This window comes from Piliocolobus tephrosceles, chromosome 2, assembly GCF_002776525.5.
Source record: "Piliocolobus tephrosceles isolate RC106 chromosome 2, ASM277652v3, whole genome shotgun sequence".
In the NCBI taxonomy this organism is placed as follows: domain Eukaryota; kingdom Metazoa; phylum Chordata; class Mammalia; order Primates; family Cercopithecidae; genus Piliocolobus; species Piliocolobus tephrosceles.
The window spans coordinates 6,548,947-6,558,698 of NC_045435.1; the positions used below are offsets into that span (position 1 = coordinate 6,548,947).

Genomic DNA, 9,752 nt, shown 5'->3' on the forward strand with positions numbered 1-9,752 from the left:
CTTAAACAATTCTATCGACCACATGAATTCCACTCCACCATGGCAGGCAGGCAATGCCCTGGCTTGAGACCAACTCAGAGAGGGAAACTTCCGTGATGAGTTGGAAGTCTCAATAAGGTGTCTTCTACAGTATCCTCCCAATCCCACCCAGTTTGTCACCTCACAACTCATATTCTATTAACAAGATAGGCCAGAGGGAGAAGTGTCCACTGCATATTATGTCCTAATTACGTCTCTGACAGCTGGTTGATAACTTCACTCTAGATCAGCTTTGGCCTTGAAGATCTCAGGTCATCTACCTTTCACAGGGAGTTGAGTCATTATTTTCTACTTGAGAGTCCTGAAAATGTGTAGCCAAGAAAGTATGAAAATAAGGTTTTTCTAAAGCTGCCAGATGGAATGAAAGAAAGAATAAAAGGAAAGATAATTTGAAAATATCTACTCAAGGCCATTTCACTCAGAGGAAAATGGTTTATTCGTGCTTGGATCACAAAGCAAGATTTGAACATTTCTCTTGAGTCATTTTCATTCATTTTATTTTACTATTAATTTTTTTTAAAAAATTACAATCTGGCATCAGCAGCCTCAGACCTCTGTGACCAAAATACATCAATGATCTTCAGTATCACTAATTACTGTAACACTGTTTATACGGTCTTGCTGTGAGAACGTCCTGTGGGTCCCCTTTAATTTCACAAAAACAATGACAGGGTGATAGTAACAGCTTTCAGGGTGGAGTTTCAGCCTTGAGCAGCACTTCAGGGGAATGACATGGGACCTTCTTCATCCCATTGTAATTGAGCTACAGTAGATGGATCCCAGAGGATTCTCTGTGGGGTGAGTCTGCATGAAATCCCTGAGATTTAATTGTTAATATCAATGGTGCTGCAGCTGTTGTTTATCAGCCTGTGAAGCCCATTTTCTTGGGTTACCAAATGATGTACAGTAATTAAATATATCTTCATCAAGCGCTTACCAATTTAACGTTGTATAGGTACAGCATCAGAATCTGTACTCATGGAACTTTCAATTTCTTTAAGGAAACACAGAACCTTACGTAGTAAGGGAAAACAGTGTATGATATATATCAAGATAAACAGTTAAGAATATAGGTGGTTAGGATCAGTTGGGGAAAATTGCTTGGATAAGCAGGATTTGAGAGAGGCCTGAAGGTTAAGAGGCATGTGAGAAAAGGTGAAGGATGTTGCATTCTGGGTGGGGGAATTGGTAAGCAAAGGTATGGGGGTGAGAAAGAGGATGTTATATTTCAGGGACAATGAAGTGACTGTTAGCTAGTGTATTTGTTTCCTAAGGCTGCTGTAACCAATTACTATAAATGTATTCTCTCACAGTTCCAGAGGCTAGAAGTGCTAGAATGAAGGTGTTGGCAGGGCTGGTTCCTTCTGGAGACTCTGAGGGAGAAACCGTGCTCTGCGTCTTTCCATCTTCAGGTGGCTGTCTGCATTGTTTGGTGTTCCTTGGCTTGTAGATGCATCCTTCCCGTCTCTGCCCTCATCGTCACATGGCCTTCTCCCTTGGGTCTCTGTGTCTTTAGTCCTTCTTCCATTTCTCTTTTAAGGACACTGATCATTGAATTTAAGGCCCATCCTGAATCCAGGATGGTCTTCCCCGGAGATACTTGATTTAATGACATCTGTAAAGACCCTGTTTACAAATAAGACCATATTCACAGGTGCCAGGGGTTAGGACTTGGATGTATCTTTTGGGAGGACACTATCAACCCACTATAGATAGTAAAAGAGAATAAGGTTGAATGGATGGAGTGGTCTGCTTGTGTCAGTTCCTGAATTTTTATGTCATAGTGGGGATTCCAATATAAACTTCTCAGCTATCATTCAACAATGAACACTTTTTTTTAGGGGGGAAGGATAATGAAATGAGCTCATGTGGGGTAATTTGCATTGAGGATTGAGGAGAAATCAATCTAAAGGCCAGAAGAGCCAAGGTGCATGAACATGGACTAAGGACTATAGGTCATTCTTACCTGGCAGGGGAAATACCATGATCACTAAGAACTGTAGGTCATCGTTAGTAGTAAGTGGTGATTTGCATACATCATGTGGTGTCTTGCTTAGATTTGCCTCTAACTTAAACCTCCTGGGTTCCTCCTATGGCCTTCAGTCATAGCCAAGGTGGAATCTGTACAGAACTATATCTGTACTAGAAAAATCATCCTTTGTTGCATCCTAGTATAATGTAGGTAGAGATGGAGTATATGACCTCTCAGGTTGTGGGAGCATCCAGTAGAGGAGCATGATGCTTTGAAAGCAACAGGCACAAAAGATTTGTCTTTAATTAGCTAAGAGTTAGAATCAAGGAGAACCTGGAGTCAATGTGGCCAACATCAGGAGCAAACAAATTTGGCTGAGACATAGGTGTGCAACCACACAATGCACTAAGTCAGGAGACAACACACCTTATTTTTCCTGATGCCCACTTCTTTCCCTAAAAGTTTCTGTGTGCATGTCCTGCCCTTCAACTGTGTTACAATTTTCTTGAGAATAGTGACCATGTTTTAAGCTTATATCCCTTTAGCACAATGCTGGGTGCACAGCATATACTTAGCCAGTGCTTGCTTGCTTAATGGAAACAGCTACTGGCCTCCTTATACTTTTCAGTATTACAAACAAAAAACATGAAAAAATCAACGACAGTGATGCAGGTTTGCTGTAAAGTGGATGAATGACTCATAGTCGTTGTAGATCTTCCTATTGCTCCCAAAATTTCTGGGCATAGACTGTTGACCATATACACTATGGTTTGCTTGATGGATTCAGAGGAACAGGTAAGAAGGTGAGACCCAACGAGATCATCAAAACTCTCTCACTAAAGAGCAGCACCCAGGAGCACTTCAATTCTTTTCAAAAGCAACTGGAGAACAGAGAGTACAGAGATTGCATAAGATGTGTCTCTAAATCTGTTAGAACTGAAACTTACCATGAGAGCCCTAGACATTTAAAGTTATTCAATGTTTCAGCCTCTTTATTGGGAAAAAATAGAAATAACAAATTACTTTTGGGAACTAATGTTTTCATGAAAGTCCCACCAAAATCTGCATACATCGTTCTCAAATACATTTCATGTTATTGCAACAATTGAACAATACTAATGATCCTTTCTGAATTATTGTAAAAATATTTGCCCATAAATGTTGCCAGCTTGGTATTTACCATTAAAGAGCAGAGAGGAAACAAGTCCATTAAAACCACCCCAAATCAGCTAATAGAGATTTGAGCCCTGGCACTGTCAGTCATTCCTGCCACAGGAGCGTTAATAAGAGAGGTCAACATCTTCTTCCTCAGAAGTAGACAATCGTTTGCACACACAGCACCAGCTTCTCTGACTGCCCCTCACACACTGGGTCTGAGATAACTGCTTAGACATGTGAACTAGACAGAAATCTCAACATGAGGAGGCTAAATAGTGTGGTAATACTGAAATGTTATGAATACTGCTTTTTTAGCACATGAAGTATAATTGGTCCAACAATCTTGCCTTTACTTTTTTTTTTAACAAGAAAAATAATATGAGTAGACTTTATCTAAGATACTAACTTCTTAGTTCTAAAAGCACTTGTAACAAATTGTTTTTGTGGGGAGGATGGTAGAAATTCATAATTACTGGGATTCCTTGTCTCATGAATGAGTAATGCTAAGTGTCATAGGGCTACTTAAAAAAATGCCATTATTTATCTTTTACATTGTTAAAAAGCAAATACATTGCATAAAGTTGATTATTTAACTATTTTAAGCATATACTTCAGTGACATTAAATACATTCACGTTGTGTGTGTGTGAGGCTACTTAAAAAAATTTATCTTGGTCACTTTTTTCCTTCAAAATATAAAGACAACACTCAAAGTCCCTGCATATCCAGTTCAGTGAGGTTAATATTCTTGCAGAGAAAACTCTGATGTTAGCTCAGCTCTGATAACATTTTTTTTTAAACAGAGTCTTGCTCTGTCACCCAGGCTGGAGTGCAGTGATGCCATCTCTGCTCACCATAACCTCCACCTCCCTGGTTCAAGAAATTCTCATGCCTCAGTCACCCAAGTAGCTGGAATTACAGGTGTGCATCACCACACCCATCTAATTTTTGTATTTGCAGTAGAGGTGGGGTTTCACCATATTGGCCAGGTTGTTCTCAAACTCCTGACCTCAGGTGATCTGCCCGCCTTGACCTCCCAAAGTGCTGGGATGACAGGCGTGAGCCACCCTGCCCAGAATGATTATTCTGATCATTCTGACTTGCTTCCTCTGCTACCTCTTAGGTAGTTGTGTGAAGTCATAATTGGCAAATTCTGGGTGAAAAAAGATTTCAAGTCACAAAGATCTCTCATAACCAACGTCAATGGAAAATTCTTTCTTTGAGATTGCCCTGATTCCAGTGTACTGTTTAATCCACTTGGCCCATTTGTGTCATACTTGTTAAATTCTTTTACTAAATCTGGGCAGACATGACTATAGCACTCCTTTACTGCTGTAACTGTTTCCAGGGATTGCTCTGAAGGAATTTCTACTTCTCAGCCTCTGAACAGTTACTGAATGAAATATGTGATGCTTGCCCTATGATTGGAATGTGCTTATGGCAGTTGCCAACCCCATATCCTTCAGTTGGAGGTGGGATAGGAGTGCCACCATCTTTACTATCTCTTCCCATACTAGTCAATGTCTGTTTTCTTATTTGTTTTGATGCTCAGGATGCTGCTAATGCAAGAACATCCTGCATGGCTGTGTATAAGCCTGGAATATCGAAGAACTGAAATACTATTTCGGCAGCATATTCTGTTTGCTGGAGCATTCAGTGGAAGTTTAGTTGAAAGAAAGTAATGAGCTTCATGTTTTGCTTTAAGTGTTTAAAGATTACTTACTCCAAACCTTTCTTTCAACAATCTTCAACTAAACCATGGTGGGTTCACCACTTCATGGTATATATGGCTTTTTCCTGTTACATCATCCCCAAAGAAGAAGTCTATGACATTGGCTTTCTTTATCACCCACTTTTGAGATTAATTGCCCACTTTTGCCGAATTCTTGAAAGCAATACATCAAGGGATAATAAACTATTGTTCTATACTTGCAACATGTTCCAGTTTTGTATACTCCGTGCCACAATCCACCAAACACACTCGTAGCTGTCCCACCATCTTCTTTCGCTCCTGCTGCTATCACCCTTCCTTCCCTCTTGCTGCCCCACAGCTTTATCTGGTCAGTACTGGTTTGAGATTGATGGCAGGGGATGGGGACTTTCTAACCCTCCCTAGCTGGATACCCTCTCTTACAACTTATTCCTCTTTCACTGCCTTTTCCCAGGAACTCAAGATGGTCCATTGGTGCCCATGCCCTAGTCAGACCCAGGCCAGGCCCAACCTAGAGTATTCTGTATAATTGTTTTGAATGGAAGTTATAGGGGCAGTAGAATAATACTTTGATTTCTAGATTTTTTTTTGCCTCAGCGTTTATTTTAAATGGCCTAAAAGTCAAGCCTAGTCTAGACAATGTTGGCAAGAATGTAATCTCGATAGATTAGAAATGAAGTATGAAAAGAGCCAAATGGAAGCAGTACCTAGGCTAAGAGCACCTAGGAATGTAAAAGAGATGGTGATGGAGAGATGCATCCAAGTGTGGTCACAAGTACAAATGTTTAGGTTGAAATATGGGAAGGAGGTGACATATCTGGAGAGGAACTGAGGAAGTAAGCAGGAGGAAGTAAGCAGGAGGTGCATGTGAGGGGAAGTTGAGGTCACTATGTAAGATATGTTAGGTATATTTTGACTGATTAGCTCTCTGGGTAATACTGTCAAACTTAGATGAACATCTGAATGCCCTGTGGTGTTAAAAAAAAAAAAAAGATAAAGCTGTATGGGTCCTGCCTGAAACCTGTTGAATCAGAATCTCCAGGGTAGTATTTGTTTTTGAAAGCTTTTTAGGAGATGAGTTGAGGAAGATATATTTAACCCAGAGGAATAATTTTATAATGTTGCAGAAACTAGTTTCTACCTCTGAATAAAAGGGAGGTGGCCTGAGGAGTTAACAGTACCACCGACAAAAAGGACAGGGCTTGTTTTTCACCCAGCAATCAGATTGTGGACTCAAGAAGGTAGTTCTGCATTGCTAGGGATGTTTAAGAACATGCAAGACAAACTCATGTGATGAAATGGGATAAGAGAGGAAGGCTTTGAGGACCTGCGCAGATCAGAAGTGGCTGGTGGGGGGACCCTGCTATTGGCCTGTTGTAGCTCCTCTGTGAAGAAGGATAGCTCTCCAGAGAGGGGAATGGAGATTGATGATATGACAGTGCAGTCCAAAACAGAGTAAGCTTGAATAGAAAAGGCCAAAACACACACAGGAGTGGACTCAAGTCTTTGATGTTGTCACTGGAGATGTTGTCATCTTGCCTCAGTTCCTAGGAAAGGAGAGTTGCTGATCAAAGTGAGATTCACAGTTGTGTACTAAGTGTTCGTATTGAGTTATAAGTGCACACAAGGTGATGGCTTCATATATTCGAAGGTCAGTATATCCCTAGTATTTGATTTAATCATATTAAGACTATAGTGCACCAAAAGCTCTATAAAACCAGATACTTGGCTTATTTTGTTTGCTGGTAAATCCCCAGCATCAATAACAGTGCCTGTCACGTACTAATGGATGTAGATCTTCAATAAGTGTTGAATGAATGAATGAATGAATGAATGAATCCATTGTTTAAAAGATGCAATCAAGAACAGCAGAAATCTGGCTGGGCACAGTGGCTCACACCTGTAATCCCAGCACTTTGGGATGCCGAGGTTGGCAGATCACTTAAGGTCAGGAGTTCGAGACTAGTCTGGCCATCATGGTGAAACCCCATCTCTACTGAAAATACAAAAATTAGCCGGGTGTGGTGTTGCACGCCTGTGATCCCAGCTACTCGGGAAACTCCGAGGCAAGAGAATTGCTTGTACCTGGGAGGTAAAGGTTGGTTTCAGTGAGCTGAGATCGTGCCATTGCACTCCAGCCTGGGTGATAAGAGTGAAACTCCATCTCAAAAAAAAAAAAAAAAAAGAACAGTAGAAATCCCTGATCCCAGATGAACTGTACCACCAAACAAATTGAGACTGCACATCATCCCATTCACAGAGGTGAATATAAAATTGATGTTGAAACTTGATCTCAGCTAATTGTTTGTCTTCTTATTTATTCTCCTATTATTTATTGGGGAGATTAGTATTTTGAGTCTTTCTTCTTCCCAAATTAAATCAATTTTCAGAACTTTCATTTGTACTAAGTGTAAATAATGTCAAATACTTTATGTATTACTCTTCCAAGTGCATTACATTTTTTACTTGAAGAGATGATGTCTTAGTATCAAATTTGAATAATCATTTTGTAATGGGAAAGATTTCCTTTTCAATGGTAGTTTTTTTGCTTTGAAATTCTTATTGATATTCAAAATTTAGAGAACTATAGTGCAAAGTGATTTAACATATATTAGAATGAACAGGGTATGACACTCTCAGCAGTAAAGAGAAGATATCTGTGGACTTACAAGGATAGAATCTACATTTCTCCTTTCCTCTTGTGTTTTTGGAGTGGCAAAAGATGATTCTTTCTTGTTGTGGATCTAAAGGATATGTTGTATGTGTTGGCAATTTCTTCCCTTACTCATGAAGGAGTTATGCTAATAGTAACCAGGATCTAATGGCATCTTTGGCATTTGATTTGATTTTGGAGAGACTAAACCAGGTACCACGCCTCATCCAAGCAGCCATAAATAGCATTTGAAGTGTTTGCCTAACTGTCCATGGGAAACGCCAACCATAAATTCTAGATATTCCACAGACCACCCAGAGAATTCTGGCAGGATACACACACACACACACACACACACACACACACACACACACACACACAATCACCACTAAGAGACAGCCACTCAGGATTAGGCAAGTGATGGTCACCAGCCACTGGCAAACTTTGGCGAAAACATCAGTTATTTCCAGCTTTGAGGGTTTGCCTTGTGTCCAGAGCCCATATCAAATATATTGCTGCAATTAAATAGATTTTTTGCCACGGTGAATTTCATTGGAATGTTTCCTTGCACTTCTGTGATGCATATAAATGAGGTGAAAATATTATTTTGCTTTCTTCAGAACCAGAAATGTAAAGATTATGAAGAACAGCTGTCATCATAACATAGAAGCTCTTGAAAACAGTCTGTGACTTAAAGCAAATCATTTTCTTCCCATGTATTAATTATCTAACATTATGAATTTCTGCGAAGCCTATACAACCAGGCTTATGTTTTCTTATGCTGTTTTTATATTGGAGTTGCATGACAGTTACTTCCTATTTTCTTTTCAAGGGGGAAGATGGGTGGAAATTCTTTGTAAGCTGTAAAATGCCATTCATATTTAAACCGCCATAATTTCTAAAGTTTTTAAAATTGCATTTGGTACTATTTTACAAGGGTTTTTAAAGGGCTTATTGATTATGTTTCTGGTAGTATTTCACTCAGAAGATGTCTCTTGTCCAGTGTGCACATCTATAAGAAGAAATTATACTGTCTGCTTGCACTGCTGCACGCTTTGAAGAAAGGGTTCTGTAGCTACCAGCAGAATTCTGTGGTTCAAATAATGCCAGAAGCATTTCTGCTTAGATAATCGTATGAAGCCAGGTGGGATTAATTAGAGACGCTATATGCTCACAACTGAGGCACCAGCTTTGATTCCATTCCCGTGACTTCCTGGCACCACTGTTGAGCTAAGAATTCTAGCTAGTGACGGTGGAGTTCAGACTCACCACTCCCATCAGGAAACTTTGAGGAGAGTTTAAAGATACTAGGGCCTATGCCTCTCCCTGTCTGTTACTGCTCTTTTGGGTGGCAGGTACAGGGCAGAGAGAAACCCTGTCCTCTGGGTGAGTGATGGTGAAAGGACCAAGTCTTCTGTGTGGTGATCAGGTTGGGGTGGCTCCTGCTGCTACCACTAATCCTAGCATTTTGGGTTTTCTCCCCACAGCCTTTCCTCCTGGATCTGTGGGAAACCTGTCCTGATCCAGCCTCCTCAGGTCCTGAGAGCTGGGCCTGGGTGGAATTGACTGAGGCCAAATCAAGGATTTGGGAGCAAAGAGCAATTTATGTTCCCCTCAAAGGCAAAGTTGACCTGGGATACAAAGAACTGTCTAAATCCTGTAGTCAAAAAAAAAAACAAAACAAAACAAAACAAAACAAAACAAAAAAAACGGTGGAGAATGAGAACTTTGCTGTGGAAGGTCAGCAACAGAGAACATAAAAGATGGAATAAGCTGAGTGGACCTTGGAGAGTCCTGAGGCAATGATGCATCCATCCCTCAATTTCCTTTTGGCCTAAAGTCTAATTTGTGAAAGCAATTTTCCTTCTACATTAGGTTTTCATTGCTCATAGCTCCTTACATCTGACACCTTGTTGACTTGTACAAGGACTTGGGGACCCATCCAAAGGACGCTTTGCCTTTTCCTCCTCACCTTTACCAGGTGACTTTGATGCATTTGTGGAGGAGAGTTCCTGGTATGGAGGTCTAGACATTGAACTTTGGGGAGTAGAAAGCTCCCATGGAAATATCCCAGGTTTCTATATTAAATGATTATTTCTAAAGACAAGTACATGCATATATATTTTGTTTACTTATTCAATCCAAGTGATTAGACATTGAACAGTCAGCTTGGGCTGCTATAACGAAATGCTGTGGACTGAGTGACTTAAACCAGAGAAG

General features: G+C 40.2%; 1 pseudogene; it reads right to left on the reverse strand.

Annotated features, from left to right (window-relative positions):
- Positions 1–4,280: 4,280 nt before the first annotated feature.
- Positions 4,281–4,821, reverse strand: LOC111542171 (annotated as a pseudogene).
- Between the last annotated feature and the right edge of the window lie 4,931 nt (positions 4,822–9,752).